The sequence below is a fragment of the Haliotis cracherodii genome, unplaced genomic scaffold (genome assembly GCF_022045235.1).
Source record: "Haliotis cracherodii isolate W230 unplaced genomic scaffold, xgHalCrac1.p SCAF_4, whole genome shotgun sequence".
Lineage (NCBI taxonomy): Eukaryota > Metazoa > Mollusca > Gastropoda > Lepetellida > Haliotidae > Haliotis > Haliotis cracherodii.
Genome location: NW_027266297.1, coordinates 41,670,711 through 41,692,410, shown reverse-complemented (window position 1 = coordinate 41,692,410; position 21,700 = coordinate 41,670,711). Strand labels below are relative to the sequence as shown.

The window sequence follows — 21,700 nt, the reverse complement described above, 5'->3', positions numbered from 1 at the left end:
AATCAAATACTCGCATTTACTTTTATTTCTTATGAAATAAAACTATTTGAAACAAATGATTTGGTCCGGCTTCCAGCCAATGTTGTGAGTATATACTTATAATTGGCTTGCCTTTGCATGTGTTTGTGATGGATGCCACTAATACGCTCACCTTTTCATGAACACCTGGTTTCATCACTTTCTCACAATGATTCATAAACACATGCTAATTATATAGTCAGAATCATACAATCGCTTTCAGCAGAGATTTCTTATGAATATGGAAAGGGTTTTGTCGCTTCTATTTACAAGTCATCATTCTCATTGGGTATTGACGTTTTTTTTTAAGTATTCAGTATAGTTTGACTCCCTTGGATCCAGACTAAAGGATAGTTTAAACTGATGAGTAGACATATTTTGCATCTGGTCCAAGTGTGTCACATAATAATAGGCTTTTTATATTGCGCATATTTCAACACCAATTAGGGGCATGCTCAAAGCGCTATTATTACCCCGGTCACAGGATCAGTGTACACTCAAGAATCATTCTCATCTCCCTGGGGAGTATACAACCAACCTGCCTGTTAGGTGCTAGAAGGTTAACAACCACATTGCCATCTCATCCTACCGGGTACCCATTCACAGCCATTTTGAAAAAAAGTCAACGGCCCAAGGAGACAGTAAGTAAGACATATCCATTTCGTGCATTAATCACAGTAGTATAATTATGCAGAAGTAAATAAACATCTGTACAGATAAAACGGAAATAGATACACCAGAATACATTGGGTAATAATGAACAGTGTTGTTATAATATTGGAGTTTTCATATTTTCATGTGTATGTTTGTATGCAACAACTCCATAACTCCATAACTCCATAACTGAAGCATCCATTCAGTTACCTGGAGCTGTGTATTTTTAAAACTGAATTAAAACAAGAAAACCTCATTATCAAAATCTCCGGCCATTGGGGCACATTAGAATCCTGTTTGTTCATATAGCAGTGAATATTAACTATAAAAAGAGTGAGTGAGTAAGTGAGTTTGGTTTTACGCCGCTTTTAGCAATATTCCAGCAATATCACGGTGGGGGACACCAGAAATGGGCTTCACACATTGTACCCATGTCGGGAATCGAACCCGGGACTTCGGCATGACGAGCGAACGCTTTAACCACTAGGCTACCCAAACGCCCCTATAAAAAGAGAGTCTCATAAAGCCTTAAGAAGAAATAGGCACTAGGGTTGCTTAATGTCATCAGAAAAAAACCCGATAAAATGTGAAATTATGCACACAAAAGGCACCTTCTCTGGAAAGTTTGTTTTATGGCACAAATTCTTGAACTCAGTCTTGATAGGTATCTCTCAGATAAGCTGACTTCAGTAGTTTCTGAGCCAACTTGTCCTCATTGCAGACACTTGACAAGTATCTCATACATAAGCATGCAAAGTTTCATTCACGTAACATCAGAAGTTTCTGAGAAAAGTTGTTCCGGACATTGCACTAAGTTGAAAAGCATCAAGCAAGGGCACCAATTTTCGCACTCAGTCTTAGATAAGCATGCATACTTTCATTCATGTAACTCTGTCCCCATTTAATGCAGTATGCACTAAGTTGAAAGCACGGAGCAGGGGCCATAACTCAATAACTAAATTAACATAAGACACCAATTTTCAGGCTCTTTTAAGATCATGACCGGTAATATCAGTGTGTAAACTTTCATTTCTCTAACTTAAATATTGTTTGAAAAAATATGTCCCCTTTGGGAAGCAGATGGAAGGAAGGACAGAAGGTTGTATGGATGGATGGAGGTAGGATGGATGGACGGATGTAAGGACGAACAAACTCTGTTCCTATATCCCCCGACCCACTTCGTGGTGGGGATAATATATTATTTCTTTCAAACGTATCTTTATTCTGATAATTGACCACAAATAATCAACACTACACTACATTTATAATTACCCATATAATCCTAGAACTGCCTGTATGAAATAACATTTTGCATATAATCCTATATAGAGTTACCTATATAACCTTATATAGTTACCTACATGATCCTAAATAGAGTTATCTATGTAACCTTATATAATCACTAACATAATCCTAAATAGAGCTATCTATATAACCCTATATAGGGTTACCTACTGTACATTGTGAAATTAATGCGTCTCCAAAAGAATGCGACCGCTGGCCCCTAGACAAAAATGCGACTCAATATGAATGCGACACCCTAGCTCCTCTCAAGCATCAGTGGATTTATATCTACAGAAAATGTCCTCTGTCAGGTTTACAAGAGAATCCTCACCTTAAACCAACCTTACATTAATTCAATCACCCACCAAATAGCACCGCTTATTAGCGCAGAGTAGAGTACTTCCGCTAAAACAATACATGCACGCTGGCTCGTGACGGCCTTTGACGCAGTCGCAAAGAACAAAGACACAGTGTTAGGTGGGTGGCATCTGTCTGGACTTGTAGGTGTGATCAGTGATGACATAAGTGAGTAGAACTCTTGTCTTGACCCAAGCAGTGACAATTCACAGGATGTAATTAGTGTTATGAATGATATTGTTAATATACTTGTTACAAGTGCTGCTCAATAAACAGTGACGTGGAATACATGGTTGTTTGTTTTCAGCGTATGTCTTAGTTGGTATTTCTGCTATCCAAAATGTCTTATTGTTTTTATAAATGCGATATTTAATAATGCGAGCAAAGACCACATGCATTTTTCGCATTTAATTCATGCTCGCGTAAATTTCAAGATTGACAGAATATAATCCTACATAGTTATACCTTAGAATCCCTTATCATCCTACATTATCCATAAACTGCTGTAATCTAATGTAAGTTACAGTGTTGTGATTGCATAGCGTCCTTCATGCAGACTGTCTGCACTGTAAGGCATTCCCTACAACTGTTGATAAATAAGCGATTCCATCTGGCCTTGTCAGGGCCACTCCATTAGGCAGGAGTATTAGGGATTAATGGCGGTCGTGTGGACAACTGACTTGGGGATACAATCAATAGTTGGACTGACCACTAGACTGGCCAACATGGAGTTGACCACCATGTACTTGTGGTATACGACACATTTTGAACTAATTGCTAAGCATAAAGACAAGGGTGATGGTCTATCCCTTGGCATTTGCACATTGTACAAATTTTGTTTGTTAAAGATCGTACACACATGAAAAAGTATTTTCTTTGTACTTCACCATATCATCATTATTTTTTTATGACAACTGTATTTTAAATTCCAATCTCAGTAAAATCAGAAACATTGTATTTTACTCTGATCATAATGATGCTGCTCTTAATGAAAATCTGGCAAACCCTCCCAGAAGACTGCTTGAAGTGAACTTTCTGGACAGCCAATCAGTGTTGAGGCTACTACATTCTTGGTATGAGTGAACAAAGCATTCAGAGCAGCAAAGCTGATTTCTGTTCCTCAAAAATGAATGTTAATAGGCAGTTCTGAATAGAAATATTAATGGTTGCAATGATGTGGATACTTATTTCTGAGCACCATGGCATCTACACCCAAAACAATTAAAGGAATGACTGTGTTCTGCGTTAGTTTTCTGTTGTTTATTTCAAAATTTGCATTCAAGGTGGTAAAGAAATGAAGCCCAATCATTGTGTATGAAGCTGACATGTCATGGCTCAATAATCCACCCTTCCTTCATTTTACTCAACTGCAAGGATCGTTGCTCATGTTTTTAATCACTGGATTGTCTGCTCCAGACTCGATTATTTACAGACCACTGTCATAATGCTGAGTGTGGCGTTAAACAACAAATAAATAAACTAAATCCTTCATTTAAATTGGGCAGCCATTATGAGTTTTGCTCAGGGTTCACCTGTATATTACCTCCTTAAATGAGGGTAAATAACATCAATTGGTTCAAAATAATGTTTTGACCCTTTGTTTATAAAAAAATTCTTTGGAAATCCCATGAGACCAGTTTGTTATAAAGAGATATTTCCTTTCCTTTTATGGAAAGAGAAAATGCTATTTTGGCACAAATTTCACAGCAACATCACTGAACTATATCACATCACTACAGCACTACACTATATCACATCTCTACACTATATCACATCATTACATCACTGCACAACATCCCTACATCACCACAATGCGACTACATGTGTCACAAGAGGCAACTAACGGGATCAGATGGTCAGGCTTGCTGACTTGGTTTATCCATGTGTATCCCAATAGCATAGAACATGATGTCAGTCACAGGATTGTCTGGTCCAGGCTCTATTATTTAAAGACTGACCTCAAGTAGCTGGAATATTGCATAGTGTGGCAAAAAACAACACCACACCGCACCACACCACACCACACCACACCACACCACAACACAACACAACACAACACAACACAACACAACACAACACAACACAACACACCACACCACACCACACACCACACCACACCACACCACACCACACCACACCACACAACACAACACACCACACCACACAACACACCACACCACACCACACCACACAACAAGGGAGGTCACTGTGGCCTGTTTAGTACAGGAGAAGATGCTATGAAACTGTACAACTATTTATAATGTTTCAGAACTCTCTATTTCTGATTGGACAAAATGGGTGAATATTTGCAAACAGTAAAATTAGCTGATTCTAAAAAAGCAATCTTTTTTAAATAAGAATTTTATGAAGAAATTGTTGGGCACTTCTCCTAAAACAAATAAACTTTCATGGAGCACATTTTCAGCTTTGTTCTAGACATCGTAAATAGTGGAACTAGGGTAATCATTAACTGTTTGATTGATCTCCATCATAAAGTTGGACCTGGCAGACAAAGTGGAGTTTTGGGGACTTGAATCCAATTTGCTGTTACTGTCAAGTATCCTAAACCTAATCCATGTTTAATAGTGAAATGAGAGAAAGGAATAAAATATTGTTTCTTTTTTACTTACTTTTTTTTTATGCAAATTGTGTGAGTGGTGGGGGCTACTGGTATGGCAGGATATGCTTACCCTTTTGCTAACACCTGGTGTCATCACTGTATTTCACATGTGATTTTGCTGCTATGTTGTCTTTAGTGCCCAGTGGAATCTGTTTCAGCGGATAATCGAGACTTGGTATTCTCTGGCATTGATGCTAGATTTCCTCTGCAGTTATCACTATAACCTCAATAGCAATGATGGTTGATAATCCTTCTCTCTTTTGATTGCACACAACACAACATTTACTAATGTTATTCTTTCTTTAACTCCTTGCGTGATTGCATCATGGCAATGTATTGGATGATAACTGAACTTTCGATTTACATGACCTGCCAGTAATTGTTATAGAAAATCAATAAGTACAATATACACATTGATCTTTGGTAATCTACATTCAACTTTAAACGCTTCGGAATTACAGAAAAATTCATTGATTTATTCAGAGTATGTGAAATCTGGGTCACAAAATTCACTATTTTCCCCAGACAATAAGGCCCTTTCCACCAAATCAGTCAATCTTATTTCTTATTCAAATTCTTCGGAACTCGAACTAAGTGAGAAAGTGATTACCTTTCTTGTATAAGTGTCAGTGGCCTTGTCTTAAGACCAATCCATGCCACTCAGATTTCCAGGGCTAAAGGCCATTTGTCAGGAAGATACAGAGAAAAATCACCTCTTCAGAGAGAAATGCTGAGTATTTGCATAATTGTCCACAATTCTTTCGTCTGCGAAAGGTTGGAGTTAAAGCCCATGCCAAGACTTGAGATATCTTCCCAAGCCATGGCCCTGGTTGTCAGGGTCAGTGAACCCAGCAGAGTTTGCAGGTGTAGGTACATTAAGCGTAATACTCCATCGCTGCAGAGGCTTAGCAATTCCAATGCAGAATTAAGTTACTCTTAGACATCATTATTTCACAAAGTCTGAGTTTATGTTCCATTGTTGCAGTCATTCTAACTATAATGATTTTACAAATTCTCAGTTAACGTTCTTATGCAGAAGGCGTTCTCTACATAATTATGTGAAAAATTCTATGTTTACGTTCCTGTGCCAAAGGTACTCAATATATCATTATTTCACAAAATCTAAGTTTACGTTCCTGTGCCAAAGGTACTCAATATATCATTATTTCACAAAATCTAAGTTTACGTTCCTGTGCCAAAGGTACTCAATATATCATTATTTCACAAAATCTAAGTTTACGTTCCTGTGCCAAAGGTACTCAATATATCATTATTTCACAAAATCTAAGTTCATGTTCTGATGAGCCTCCACAGACTTTCAACATGGCTACCGAGAACTCAGAACTAGAGTTCTTTATTGTTAAGTTCATTTGTTGAAGATTAACTTTGCAATTGTCATATTGTTTATGGTGAGAGAACTGGCTGTGTCTAGTCGACAGTTATGATTTTTGGATGGTTAACTATATAATGTCTCACTTATACAGCTATATGGTGTACTGAGACATAGTGTCTATGAATCTTCTCAATGGTTGTTACAACCATCTTCCCGAGGCAAGGGAGTTAACTGACTTTAAAAGTCTACCCTTGCCGAACTAAGCACAATCAAGTAATAATGTAACAAGAACTGGTATTAATGTCAAAAGTGTCCCAAACACAAACGTAGCCTTATGATAAAGTGGAGTACATTTCACAAACACAGGTTCAGCCTTGCAGTCAAGTGGAGTACATTTCACAAACACAGGTTCAGCCTTGCAGTCAAGTGGAGTACATTTCACAAACACAGGTTCAGCCTTGCAGTCAAGTGGAGTACATTTCACAAACACAGGTTCAGCCTTGCAGTCAAGTGGAGTACATTTCACAAACACAGGTTCAGCCTTGCAGTCAAGTGGAGTACATTTCACAAACACAGGTTCAGCCTTGCAGTCAAGTGGAGTACATTGCACAAACACAGGTTCAGCCTTGCAGTCAAGTGGAGTACATTGCACAAACACAGGTTCAGCCTTGCAGTCAAGTGGAGTACATTTCACAAACACAGGTTCAGCCTTGCAGTCAAGCGGAGTTCATTTCTCAAACACAGGTTCAGCCTTGCAGTCAAGTGGAGTACATTTCACAAACACAGGTTCAGCCTTGCAGTCAAGTGGAGTACATTTCTCAAACACAGGTTCAGCCTTGCAGTCAAGTGGAGTACATTTCACAAACACAGGTTCAGCCTTGCAGTCAAGTGGAGTACATTGCACAAACACAGGTTCAGCCTTGCAGTCAAGTGGAGTACATTGCACAAACACAGGTTCAGCCTTGTAGTCAAGTGGAGTACATTTCACAAACACAGGTTCAGCCTTGCAGTCAAGTGGAGAACATTGCACAAACACAGGTTCAGCCTTGCAGTCAAGTGGAGTACATTTCACAAACACAGGTTCAGCCTTGCAGTCAAGTGGAGTACATTTCACAAACACAGGTTCAGCCTTGCAGTCAAGTGGAGTACATTTCACAAACACAGGTTCAGCCTTGCAGTCAAGTGGAGTACATTGCACAAACACAGGTTCAGCCTTGCAGTCAAGTGGAGTACATTGCACAAACACAGGTTCAGCCTTGCAGTCAAGTGGAGTACATTTCACAAACACAGGTTCAGCCTTGCAGTCAAGTGTAGTACATTTCACAAACACAGGTTCAGCCTTGCAGTCAAGTGGAGTACATTGCACAAACACAGGTTCAGCCTTGCAGTCAAGTGGAGAACATTGCACAAACACAGATTCAGCCTTGCAGTCAAGTGGAGAACATTTCACAAACACAGGTTCAGCCTTGCAGTCAAGTGGAATACATTTCACAAACACAGGTTCAGCCTTGCAGTCAAGTGGAGTACATTTCACAAACACAGGTTCAGCCTTGCAGTTAAGTGGAGTACATTTCACAAACACAGGTTCAGCCTTGCAGTCAAGTGGAGTACATTTCACAAACACAGGTTCAGCCTTGCAGTCAAGTGGAGTACATTTCACAAACACAGGTTCAGCCTTGCAGTTAAGTGGAGTACATTTCACAAACACAGGTTCAGCCTTGCAGTCAAGTGGAGTACATTGCACAAACACAGGTTCAGCCTTGCAGTTAAGTGGAGTACATTGCACAAACACAGGTTCAGCCTTGCAGTCAAGTGGAGTACATTTCACAAACACAGGTTCAGCCTTCCAGTCAAGTGGAATACATTTCACAAACAACCTTATGCAACTGTATGATAAGAGGAATGTTGGCATTACGTTCTGGTGAGACCCACTGATACAGTCTTTGTTTTCACATGATTACATTGAACAGGCATTTTCACATAACAGTATGTTGCGAACATTCAAGAGAAAACCTGCTAAGACAGAACCTGAGTCAAACTGGCACTTCATTTTACTAAGTGGCACTTCATGTTACTCAAATACGGTTCCTACTTTGTGATTTTTAATGAAATGAGCTCAGATGGTTAAAAATGCCAGTGCAATGCCCCATGTTCATTCAACATTTAACAGATGTAGACCCATGTCAGACTTACTGCATAATTCAACACTTATTTCAGGACTATAAATTGCTTTTTGAAACCAAAATACAAAAAGCCCACTTTTGTTTTCAAAATCACATTTCCCAGGAGAATCTTGTAACCATGGGATATTCTCAAAAGCAAAACAAAAACCAAAAAAACAAACTGAAAATGAGTTGATAAACATTCCCAATACCCAGGTTGTTAAGAATGATGACTGACTTCCAAGATCAAGCATTGGTTTCATTCCATCAGAAATTCTATAGATTATCTAGGATTTGTACGATCCTTAAAGAAGTGTTCTGACCCCTTGGGATCCTCATTGTCCTGAGCTTGTCAATAGCAGCAGGCAGTCTCTGCAACCTGCAGGCAAAACAAACACACCCTATATTGGATTTCTCATGATGACTGGCAGCTGAGGATTGAAGAGGGGCTTGATGAGTGTGCCATAATGTCACTTGATTAATAATTTAACATAATTCTATCAAATCAAAGAGGTGAGATGGTAGTGAAATGGGGTTTAACCTTGTGTTCAAGATTATTCCCATCTAAGTGTGTGATGTGTGTGTGTGTGTGTGTGTGTGTGTGTGTGTGTGTGTGTGTGTGTGTGTGTGTGTGTGTGTGTGTGTGTGTGTGTGTGTGTGTGCAGCTGCCTGTACTACTACGAAATAATGTTGTTGTTTTTTGTGCTAGCCCACTGAGATTCCATGCCGCAGTTTTATAACATGGCTACCCTACTCAGACACAGTATACTAACTCCAAAATGACCAGTCCTTGTTTTATCCTCTTAATGCAGAGCGTCAGTTTTGGTCCCTTTAGTCGCCTTTATACGAGAAGCTTGAGAAGCTGTCTCAGTCATGCATCAGTCAAGTACGCTGTCTCGGTTATGTAAGCAGGCTCAGTCAAGTACGCTGTCTCAGTCAAGTAAGCTGTCTCAGTCAAGTAAGCTGTCTCAGTCAAGTAAGCTGTCTCAGTCATGCATCAGTCAAGTACGCTGTCTCAGTTATGTAAGCAGGCTCAGTCAAGTACGCTGTCTCGGTTATGTAAGCAGGCTCAGTCAAGTACGCTGTCTCAGTCAAGTACGCTGTCTCAGTCAAGTAAGCTGTCTCAGTCAAGTAAGCTGTCTCAGTCATGCATCAGTCAAGTACGCTGTCTCGGTTATGTAAGCAGGCTCAGTCAAGTAAGCTGTCTCAGTCAAGTACGCTGTCTCAGTCAAGTAAGCTGTCTCAGTCAAGTACGCTGTCTCAGTCAAGTACGCTGTCTCAGTCAAGTAAGCTGTCTCAGTCAAGTAAGCTGTCTCAGTCATGCATCAGTCAAGTACGCTGTCTCGGTTATGTAAGCAGGCTCAGTCAAGTACGCTGTCTCAGTCAAGTACGCTGTCTCAGTCAAGTAAGCTGTCTCAGTTATGTAAGCAGGCTCAGTCACGTAAGCTGTCTCAGTCATGTAAGCAGGCTCAGTCACGTAAGCTGTCTCAGTCATGCATCAGTCAAGTACGCTGTCTCGGTTATGTAAGCTGTCTCAGTTAAGTACGCTGTCTCAGTCAAGTACGCTGTCTCAGTCAAGTAAGCTGTCTCAGTTATGTAAGCTGTCTCAGTCATGCATCAGTCAAGTACGCTGTCTCAGTTAAGTACGCTGTCTCAGTCAAGTAAGCTGTCTCAGTTATGTAAGCAGGCTCAGTCAAGTACGCTGTCTCAGTTATGTAAGCAGGCTCAGTCAAGTACGCTGTCTCAGTCAAGTAAACTGTGTCAGTTGTGTCAGCTGTCTCAGTCAAGTAAGCTGTCTCAGTCATGTAAGCTGTCTCAGTCATGTAAGCTGTCTCAGTTATGTAAGCTGTCTCAGTCAAGTACGCTGTCTCAGTTATGTAAGCTGTCTCAGTCAAGTAAGCTGTCTCAGTCATGTAAGCAGGCTCAGTCAAGTACGCTGTCTCGGTTATGTAAGCTGTCTCAGTCAAGTACGCTGTCTCAGTCAAGTAAACTGTGTCAGTTGTGTCAGCTGTCTCAGTCAAGTACGCTGTCTCAGTCATGTAAGCTGTCTCAGTCATGTAAGCTGTCTCAGTTATGTAAGCAGGCTCAGTCAAGTATGCTGTCTCAGTCAAGTAAACTGTGTCAGTTGTGTCAGCTGTCTCAGTCAAGTAAGCTGTCTCAGTCAAGTAAGCTGTCTCAGTAATGTAAGCTGTCTTGGTCATGTAAACTGTCTCAGTCAAGTAAGCTGTCTCAGTCATGTAAGCTGTCTCAGTCAAGTAAGCTGTCTCAGTCAAGTAAGCTGTCTCAGTTATGTATCAGTCAAGTACGCTGTCTCAGTCAAGTAAGCTGTCTCAGTCAAGTAAACTGTGTCAGTTGTGTCAGCTGTCTCAGTCAAGTAAGCTGTCTCAGTAATGTAAGCTGTCTTGGTCATGTAAACTGTCTCAGTCAAGTAAGCTGTCTCAGTCATGTAAGCAGGCTCAGTCAAGTAAGCTGTCTCAGTCAAGTAAGCTGTCTCAGTTATGTATCAGTCAAGTACGCTGTCTCAGTCAAGTAAGCTGTCTCAGTCAAGTAAGCTGTCTCAGTTACATAAGCTGTCTCAGTCAAGTAAGCTGTCTCAGTCATGTAAGCTGTCTCAGTCAAGTACGCTGTCTCAGTCACGTAAGCTGTCTCAGTTAAGTACGCTGTCTCAGTTAAGTAAGTAAGCTCAGTCAAGTAAGCTGTCTCAGTCATGTAAGCTGTCTCAGTCATGTAAACTGTCTCAGTCAAGTAAGCTGTCTCAGTTATGTATCAGTCAAGTACGCTGTCTCAGTCAAGTAAGCTGTCTCAGTTATGTAAACTGTCTCAGTCAAGTAAGCTGTTTCAGTTATGTAAGCTGTCTCAGTCAAGTAAGCTGTCTCAGTCAAGTAAGCTGTCTCAGTCAAGTAAGCTGTCTCAGTCATGTAAACAGTCTCAGTCAAGTACGCTGTCTCAGTCACGTAAGCTGTCTCAGTTAAGTACGCTGTCTCAGTTAAGTAAGTAAGCTCAGTCAAGTAAGCTGTCTCAGTCATGTAAGCTGTCTCAGTCATGTAAGCTGTCTCAGTCAAGTAAGTTGTCTCAGTTATGTAAGCTGTCTCAGTTATGTAAGCTGTCTCAGTCAAGTAAGCTGTCTCAGTCATGTAAGCTGTCTCAGTCATGTAAGCTGTCTCAGTCAAGTAAGCTGTCTCAGTTATGTAAGCTGTCTCAGTCAAGTAAGCTGTCTCAGTCACGTAAGCTGTCTCAGTTATGTAAGCTGTCTCAGTCAAGTAAGCTGTCTCAGTTATGTAAGCTGTCTCAGTCAAGTAAGCTGTCTCAGTCATGTAAACAGTCTCAGTCAAGTACGCTGTCTCAGTCACGTAAGCTGTCTCAGTTAAGTACGCTGTCTCAGTTAAGTAAGTAAGCTCAGTCAAGTAAGCTGTCTCAGTCATGTAAGCTGTCTCAGTCATGTAAGCTGTCTCAGTCAAGTAAGTTGTCTCAGTTATGTAAGCTGTCTCAGTTATGTAAGCTGTCTCAGTCAAGTAAGCTGTCTCAGTCAAGTAAGCTGTCTCAGTTATGTAAGCTGTCTCAGTCAAGTAAGCTGTCTCAGTCACGTAAGCTGTCTCAGTTATGTAAGCTGTCTCAGTCAAGTAAGCTGTCTCAGTTATGTAAGCTGTCTCAGTCAAGTAAGCTGTCTCAGTTATGTAAGCTGTCTCAGTCAAGTAAGCTGTCTCAGTTATGTAAGCTGTCTCAGTCAAGTAAGCTGTCTCAGTTATGTAAGCTGTCTCAGTCAAGTAAGCTGTCTTTGTGCTGGATGTCCTGAAAATGTGTACATCTTGTGAAATAAATTAAACTGTTTGATGTCTTCTTGCAGAGAAAACCAAATTGTACATCTTTAATCAGTGACCACACGTTATATTCTTCCAATCATTTCATTAAATTCTCTTTTGAGTTACATGGGGCAAAATAAGGGTACAGCTGATTGCTATTGTTGGCATATATTGAAAGGCAATTACACTTGAAAATCTTAATCTCTGCATATAAAAAAGCCCTGGATAACAGGATGTACAACTGACATTATAAATCAAGTAATCTTTTACTGCAACAAAATTCACATTTCCATTGACCAATGTTGTTATCTCCTGTTTTTTCACTAGAAGTGACATGAAATAGTTTTTGACCATGCATAATATAGGAAATAACTATTTACCTCAAAACTTGTACCAAATAATGGGGAAGGGATGTGTGTGTGTGGGGGGTGCATGCCTCATACACAAGTGCACGATACACACATTATATTTAACAATTCCCAATAAAACCTTTCGCCACCCAATCATTTAAACTGCCCTTACTTAAAAAATTATTATTTGGAACTGATTCTGCCCCCAAGCAGCCTCTATGGACTCCAGCGGCTTGCCTGAAAGATCATTTCTCTTCTCAGTAGATGAGGACTTGGCAAACACTCTCCATCATGTGCAGATGCCAGCTTCAGATTTCCTCCTTGCAGGATCTCCCTTCCATTTGTGCTGCTTCTTAGCACTAGATTTTAGGCTGGATTGAGTGCTCCTGTACTGAAGTTTGCTGTCAGTTTGTCTTCTTTTATAAGATAACATGAAGTATAGAAGTCTTCTTTTTTTCAAATTACCTCGTGGCCCACACACAACTATATATCCAACAGAGTGTGTATGCATCACATTGATTTACAGACCTGTGGGACTTACTATTTTATCCTTAGGTCTTGGGGTCTTTTCCTAGAAAATAATCTAACATATGAAAAAATGACAAAAACACTTTTGTTAACAAAATGACTTGCACAGATTGAAACAGAAATACAGTCCCTCTTACAAAATAAATGGTTAAACCCGACCAATGTCCTATATTGTTCATTCGAGATTTGTAATGTTAATATACGATCCCAGAGTGCCCCAGTCTGTCATCCTAATGGATTCCCTGTGGGAATTCCGTTGCCTTGGGAAGATGGGGCCTGGAGGACTTGTGGTTTGCTCCAATGGTATTTGAATGTAGGACCTATATATAAGTTTGAAATCAATCCCTTGTAAAATCATTAATGCAATACAGGAAAAAGAATGCCATTACAGTACAGTTCTACTTACAGATGTTTGAATGTGCATGACATTGATTCTGGGCACAAATAATGTCAAGTTATTTGTTTCCAGGTTCAAGAAGTTCAGTCAGAAACAAATGCCACAGGAATTCTCGAGATGAAGTTTCCTCATGCTATGTAATACCTTGCTCTGATTGGGGTTCACTAACCTTTAATCCTCAGTTGGGATACAGATAATAAAAAAATGGTACAGTGACATGTTATACTTGATGTCAATATTGTTCTTGTAGACTTTTTAACAAAATATCTTAAAATCATAACTGTGACATAGACATTTCCTATTTCTAGTAACAAGTGATAAAAAACTAGTAAATAAACAAGTACATTATTTGTGACAATTATTCCAACAATTGAAAACCAAATAAATAATTAAGAGCCAAAACAAATCAAGAAAAAATGCTTTTGAAATGTTAATTATGCTGTTCTCTGATACTAAGTGGTACTCTCTAGTACAAATGTTGGGCGACTATTGGTGGTCAATCAGATCTATTTAGGTCCATGATGATGGTCAAGGTTCATAGCTGGATCAAAAATATATAGCCAAAAAAAATCATTTTTTATTTTGCATACCACATACATGGTGCCAATTTCAATCAAATCAAATCTAAGTTATCGCTGCCACTAAACAAAGATCTGAGGACATCCCATTACGGGAAATTCCTTTCGCAAACTTTGACCGACCACTGAAACGAATAACAAGAAGTCGATAACAGCCAATGAGAAAGCAGCTTTCTCAAGCTTTATGGCACTCGTTTCAACATGGCGACTTCAATTTCAGACCACGCTTGAAAAATATGTTGACACAGTTCTCGATTAAAATTTTGAAAACTGAACAAAAGAACAATCTGGAATGTCTAATATATGGTTACAATTGTATGGCAGTGCTTCCCACGTACTGTGCAATGCCTCCTCCGTTCAAATGTTTATCCTATGGAAGCGAGAGACAGGCGATAATTTTGACGGAATCAGTCGTACGGGCCATAACTGTCGTTCGGAGGTTGTATGTTTTGTAACGTTTTCAAGATTGTATGTTTAGAAAACACATTTCAACTGTCACATTCATGATCTGGTAAGCGACGCTTTGATTGGTCGGATGAAAGGTCGTTCTGATGTGACCTTAATGGGATGTCCTCAGATCTTTGTTTAGCAATGACAAGAACTAAGATCTGATTTTAATGAGATTGACATGGTGCATATCATATTTCATAATAATACATTCATACATGGCATAGGAATGGGCAAAAATAGCATTTTTAATATGGTTGCAATAGCAGCCCTGCTTAAAATCGGATCACCATTCTGTGAGCACTTTTTGGAGCAGCCTGGCATCATCCTTGCAAACTTTCAGCTTCATAGGCTTCTAGTTTCAGAGTAGACATCAAAAGACACAAAATAATAATGGACAGACAGACTTTAAGTCAGTTGAATCAAAAATGCTTTATATAAAGCTACCGTATACATATGACCGTAGATACACCAATCTCATAGACAAGCCGAGGTATTAACTTGGTCCATGAAATCTGTATCAAAATGTTATGTGCAGTAGATAACCCAGACCCCCAACCTAAAACTACATCTAGTTGTAGCAGCGATAAAATTTTCGAGTCCCGTGATGGGTTAAATCGAATCACGCACCTTGTGATCTGAGGTCGGACGCCTTGTCCACATGACCAAAGAGGTTAACCCCATCAGCAATCTGACAAGGTATGGATGTCATCTGTGGGATGACTCCACGCCCTGCTACATACTCCCTCGTCAACAGAAGGCACGTCCCGGGCCGCATAGTAGGGTACTGAGGCTTATTTTGCTCAAATTTTATATGAACATGCTCAGCCCCACGTTGGGCGCCAATGTAGCTGCTATAAAATTTCTGAGTCCTGTGATGGGATTCGAACAACAGACCTTCTGATCTCAGATCGGACGCCTTGTCCACATGACCAAAGAGGTTAACCCCGTCAGCAATCTGACAAAGTAAGGATGTCATCTGTGGGATGACTCCACGCCCTGCTACATAGTCATGATCTGTCATCGGAAATAGAATATCAACAAATCTGTATTGAATTACGTAAATTAAGCCTGTTGTTACACCATTGGTAATAAAAAAGTGTTTAATTGTATGTCTGGACTCATGTTTGTAATCTACATTATCTATTTTATTAATTTTAATCAAACTTTCATTCAATAATATTTACATTATTTCGGTGTCCATCGGGTACTTACAACTTCCGTTTTCCCCGTTGCATAAGGTCCGCTTTACCAACTAACAGTTATTTACAGCAACCACAATCATATTACAGCTGTTGACACCTTGAAACAAATCTTAGTTTATCAGTTTAGTATATTGTTTCGACAGTATATGTCGCATACAGTCTGCAGTGATATCACCAAGGGTAATTTTGCAAAAGTCAAAACAATGGAACTAAAGGTCTGATTTAAGATAAACATGGAGAATGAAAACATACTCAATGATGATTACAAAACACACTTCCCTCATAGCTATGGGGAAGCTAAAGCTATGATATGCCATCATATTGCTACAATAGTAAGAAACACACAATATCTTCTATTGTTTATGATGTTATATAAGCTAGCTATGCTATTAATAGCAAAGAACAAGAACAATGAAGCATGGTTTGTTTCATGATAAAACATAGTTCTATCATTTCTGGAGATTTGAAAATGCGCTTGAAACTTAATGATGTCGTAAAATTGAGAGAATTAAGTGTCTAGTGAGTTGTTCCCCATAGATGTACTGGTAGTGGAGCAACGCAGATAAACGCAGTGACCTTATGATCGCATCCAAAAGTGGGAGAGCTGATTGCTATTGTTGGCATATATTGAAAGACAATTACACTTTAAAATCTTAATCTCTGCATATAAAAAAGCCATGCATAACAGGAAGTACAACTGACATTATAGAGAGAGAGAGAATAATGTTTATTATAGTGTCACATGTTATATACACTTCATAATAAAACACGTACACGAACAGTAAAATATAACATCCGACCAGGTATGGTCTACGAGACACTTAGACATAAAAGCAAATTATAACGCCATGATCTGGGTAAGGTAAAATAAGACATATACTAACACAATGTTTAAAATTAAGATTAGGTTATGAACACGCACGCTCGCACGCACAGGCACACACACACACACGCCAAATTACTTATAAAGTCATGCACACAATCATACACAAACACGTAGGTACCCACACACCCACCCCACACCATACCATGCACACACGCACAAGTACACGCACACACAAACACACATGCACACACACACCATACGTACATTACACACACACACGCACGCACGCACGCACGCACACGCACACACGTACACCATACGTAACCACACACACACACACACACACACACACAGGGGTGCACTTATCCTCGACACTCAACATAAGCATTACAAGTATAACATTGATCACAAGAAAAAAATACTACAATTCGCAAGCCTAATGACATACGTGCAGAAAAGCGCACACAGAATCAAATGAGTGACAAACGTCTTTGGACCATTTGATCAATTAGCTTACAAAGAGTGTAACACCCGTGTTCACATCTGAGTAATGTTATAAATTTCTCAGTTGAAGATAAGTTTTTAAAATCTGGCATACATTCACACATAGCGTTCATTACATCATAACGTAAATCATCATACATGTAACAATCAATTAAGAAGTGGACCTCAGTCTCTACTGAGTTAAAACAAAAAGGGCAAGTTCTATCCTGAATCAAGTAATCTTTTACTGCAAAATTCACATTTTCAATGACCAATGTTGTTATCTCCTGTTTGTTCACTAGAAGCTACATGAAGTAGTTTTTGACCATGCATAATATAGGAACTAGCTATTTCCCGAAAACTTGTACCAAATAATGGGGGTGTGATGTGGGGTGTGTGCATGCCTCGGTATTTGGAGAACAGGTAAGATAATCAATGTGAAAATATTAAGAATATCCAGTAAATACCAAATTTAACCCCACTGTTCATAAAATGGACTTGTCTGACATTGTTGTGATCAGATTGTATTCAGGGAGTGATCATTATTTAAATACAGTTAAATATCTTTAAAGCCTGTACATTTTAGGAACATACTTAAAGATGTTGATATATCATATAAGAAATAACGACTTGTGGTTGTTGTTTATTGTACAGAGAAACACTGCAGGGAAAATATCCTACTCAGGGCACAAACCGATATAACATTACATCATCTGCACATAGGCAGCCAATATCCCAGCAGATCCAGCCTTTGGTGTCGACATTTCACAACTTTTGAGATACAATGGAGCATGCTCTATCTACGATGATTTCAAAGAGTGTCATACAACTCTTGCTCTTGTTTGAACATGATTACAACATTTACATCTTCCCGAGGCAAGGGAGTTAACTGACAATGAAAGTCAAGTTCCCACCCTTAATGAACTAGCCTGGAATTATGGATTTATATTTAATCTGGACTAAAGAGTCTATGTATAGTCAAATCAAAATCGCGTAACGAAATCAACATCCGGTTCAAAAACTGCCGTGCAGATTTTGGTCGATTGCAGGATTTGCAAATCATGTGTACCTTCAATACAGCATCAACAGATAGTTTTCAAATCTTTTCATGATCTTTGTCAAGATGCTCACATGATTTGATGCACTTTGTGAAGTAAGACCCGTTTTACTAAAATATAGATTTTGATTATCGATGAGATAGCCTTGACTCAGTGCCGTCATTTTGTTTAAAGCAAAATGCAATGGATATAAGGGGTGGAATCTGATTGGTCAACAGAAGGGTCATAGAAGGAACATAACTCATAATCGCCCCTGGTTGTGCCATGATAGAGCCCAGGAATTCCAGCCTAGTTCGGCAAGGGTGGAAAGTGGACTTTTCAAAGTCAGCTACAGTAAGCTACGGTTATAACGAACACGCTTATAACGAACTGACAGATATAATGAACTATTTTTGGGGTCCTGTCTATTTGCGGTATATATTCCGTACATTTGCTTATAACGAACTACGGTTATAACGAATTAAAATTAGTGGTCCCAGTGACAAAAATGATGTCCCGTGCAATTCCCTATTTTGACTTGTAAAACCAGATGTTCCCATGTTTTTTCAGGTGAACAATTGACTTGACTTTGCATGTGTCTGTGACAGGTGCCACCAGTAGGGGAGGATACGCTCATCTGTCATGATCACCTGGTATCATCACAGTTTCATAGTGATTCATACACATGCTCAAGATCGGTCGGAATCGTGCAATTGACTTTTTAGGATTTGTTATGAATATGGAAGGAATTTTGCCGCTTTCAGAGAATTTTTCTTCATTTTCCATCTCAAAATGTCAATAAATATTTAAAAAGTAACATAACCTACAAAGAATTATGGACTTTTGGTCCCTCATTTATGAATGCTGCAAGTCCAACAACACCAAAGGTGGCATTCATCATTCCTTCACTCAGGACAGATAATCAGTTATTCCTCGAAGCCTGTTTGTTATTCTCTAAAAATCTTTATTAACTATAATTATGATTACAACTATGATGAAAAATAACCATCATAACTGGATCTAGATGCCAGCGCCCCCTAAAGATTTTTTATGTCATTACTTCTTCCACCTCCAATTTCTATACCTATATTGGAGGGGTGATTGTTATATATCACACATGATATTTAGTACATATTGATACATGAGTAATGGATGGGATGTATGGTTGCCTTATCTCTCCCCAAACACATGGAATATTTGACATATATGAGGGATGGATGGGAGACAGCTCAACCTAGACACACATGATAATTGAAATATACGAGGGATGGATGGGAAAAACGGTTACTTATCTCATGTAGACACAGACTATTTGATATATACAAAGGATACATAAAAAATATGGCTACCTTATCTCATGTAGACAGAGAATATTTGATATATATGAGGGATGGATGGTCGATATGGTTACCTTATCTCATGTAGACAGAATATTTGATATATATGAGGGATGGATGGTCAATATGGTTACCTTATCTCATGTAGACACAGTGAATATTTGATATATATGAGGGATGGATGGTCGATATGGTTACCTTATCTCATGTATACAGAGAATATTTGATATATATGAGGATGGATGGTCGATATGGTTACCTTATCTCATGTAGACAGAGAATATTTGATATATATGAGGGATGGAGGGTCGATATGGTTACCTTATCCCATGTAGACAGAGAATATTTGATATATATGAGAGATGGATAGTCGATATGGTTACCTTATCTCATGTCGACACAGAGAATATTTGATATATATGAGGGAAGGATGGTCAATATGGTTACTTTATCTCATGTAGACAGAGAATATTTTATATATATGAGAGATGGATGGTCGATATGGTTACCTTATCTCATGTAGACACAGAGAATATTTGATATATATGAGGGATGGATGGTCAATATGGTTACTTTATCTCATGTAGACAGAGAATATTATATATATATGAGGGATGGAGGGTCGATATGGTTACCTTACCTCATGAAGACACAGAAAATATTATATATATATATATATGAGGGATGGATGGTCAATATGCATGGTTACTTTATCTCATGTAGACACAGAGAATATTTGATATATATGAGGGATGGATGGGACACATGGTTACCATTTCTCATGAAGACACAGAGAATAGTTGATATACATGGAGAAACATGTACAGAGAATATTTGATATATATGAGGGATGGATGGGAGACACAGAGAATATCTAATACATTGGGATGGAAAATATGCTTATCACAGGTTCAGTGGAAGGGTCACATAAACACACTTGCAAAGATGCTATAATTTGATAGACAGTGGTGTAATCAATACACAAATAACTCATCCCTGATTAAAGCCTAAAGAAAACATATTAGAAGAAGTGCTTGCTAGCAAAACACTGAACAAAAATGACTCAAATGGAACACTGTGCAAACATGCAGCATTCCACTTTGTCTCACCTGCTCACACCGAAATCACTGATTCATACAATTAAGAATCCACCTAATCAAAAATCAATATTGACTCATTGGCTTAAGCACTCTTCCCTTTCCACCCTTTGAAAGCCCCATCCTACTGTGGGTATCACACAATGATTAATGCTGTTATAAAACAAACCAGGAACAGAAACTGCTTCTTGCACAGGGAGGGTTGGTCCAAACAAATGTAATTAAATCTTTGATCTTGTTTTATAGTTCTTAATCAGTTAGGTGTGTGGTGTAATCCTATTTAAGCCATGAACTCAGAGTGACACTTCCAATGATTTCATTCATGACTCAACTGACCTTACAAAACTGATGCCAACTGGGCATAACATAGAGCCTTTCAATAGCCTAAAGGCCAGCAATAGCCTTGATATTTGGGAGAATTTGGACCAATAAGAAGTAAACACGGCCAAGTCTAAGACATAAACAAATTAAGCCATGGTTATACTCAATACATCCAATGCCTGGGAACCTGATCAAATCTGATTGGCTGAGACCTCTTAGCCTCACTCAGGTCTCAGCTGATTTCGTGATTCTTCTGGCAAATACATGGGTTCCAATCTTTATGAATGAGCAGAATCGACCAGTGACGCAAATTCCCTCATTGATTTGCTGAATAAAGATCCCTCGGTTCAATCACAAAGTAGGTCAACTCGGCTAGTGTACAACGTCGAAACACATCTTCTGCACTTCTCTCAGGATACATTTGTCTTAGTTTACTGAGATTTTCCTATGTGCTTGTGGATAATGAATGTCATTTTCTCCAATGAAAATATCACGTTGCTGTAACAGCATTATATGTGTGTATGTGACTTCAAAGCAAGTGAAGAACAAGTATTGATGTTTCATGCGCATCAGACCCTTATGAATGGTGGAGTCTGGACCAAGCCATGTTACTGTTGAAACCCCACTGTAGACTCCACTATCTCCATGCCTGCTTTACCATTCCATGACAGGGCAGAATGAAACAGAAAAATGTGCATTTAATTATCGGCTTTTCTTCCTGGAAACTTTACATTCGAAAGTGAAATCCTGCAATCAATGCTTGGATGACTACTCAACTCACATACTTGCAAATCAAGTCTGACTTTGCCAATAGCTGAATGAATGATATGTCGATAAAAGCCCTCTCTTACCATTTATGGAAAATC

The 21,700-nt window shown here is 39.0% G+C and overlaps 1 protein-coding gene across 1 annotated transcript in view; it reads left to right on the top strand.

Annotated features, from left to right (window-relative positions):
- The window catches only part of LOC139479022 (GTP-binding protein Di-Ras2-like), a 79,679-nt gene that overhangs the window by 31,031 nt on the left and 26,948 nt on the right, over positions 1 to 21,700 (top strand). The gene's annotated exons all lie outside the window — the stretch shown is intronic.